Source organism: Gekko japonicus, unplaced genomic scaffold (genome assembly GCF_001447785.1).
Source record: "Gekko japonicus isolate JY-2015 unplaced genomic scaffold, Gekko_japonicus_V1.1 scaffold728, whole genome shotgun sequence".
NCBI lineage: Eukaryota > Metazoa > Chordata > Lepidosauria > Squamata > Gekkonidae > Gekko > Gekko japonicus.
In genome coordinates, this window is record NW_015163624.1 from 817835 (window position 1) to 818516 (window position 682).

Genomic DNA, 682 nt, shown 5'->3' on the forward strand with positions numbered 1-682 from the left:
AATGTACCGTATGTGTTCTGATTTGGGTTGAGCTTCTGTTTCCCTCCCAGTTGCAGATATTTAAGACTTATTATGGCCAGATGCATGAGCCGTTTGGTGCAAACTGAATGGTAAGAACTAATGGGTCTCAGCCCTTGGCTCATAGCCCATGACATGAAGCCTATCATCCACAGTGCCCTCATTACTAAATGAGTTCCCTAAAATCCTAAGGTCCTCTGCAGTCAAAGGTACAGGAAGACTCTATGTTATGAAGCTGCCTTATGCTGAATCAGATGCTTGATTCATCAAAGTCAGTATTGTCTACTCAGACTGGCAGTGGCTCTCCAGAGTCTCAGGCAGAGGTCTTTCACATCACATCCCTTATGACCTGGAACTTTTAGCTGGAGATGCCGGGGATTGAACCTGGGACCTTCTGCATACCAAGCAGATGCTCTGCCACTGAGCCACAGCCCCTACTATGTTGTATCATGATCCAAGTTAAGTGCTATGGAGGAAAGAGCCACTCCCCATGGGAAAGCTGTCACACACCGCACCCAATCAAGACTTGTTCTGTGACTTTTTTTGGATCCTCACACACCTTGGACAAAATGAATTACTGTTGTTTTCACAACAATAAGCATACATTCCACTCAAGGGAGACCCACCCAATGGCCCAACTGAGCCATCCTTCAAGCAGGACACA

The 682-nt window shown here is 46.3% G+C and overlaps 1 non-coding gene across 1 annotated transcript; it reads right to left on the reverse strand.

The window, feature by feature from the left end:
• Positions 1 to 381: 381 nt before the first annotated feature.
• Positions 382 to 453, reverse strand: TRNAT-GGU. Its single transcript has one exon. It is a non-coding gene; the product is annotated as a tRNA-Thr (tRNA).
• Between the last annotated feature and the right edge of the window lie 229 nt (positions 454 to 682).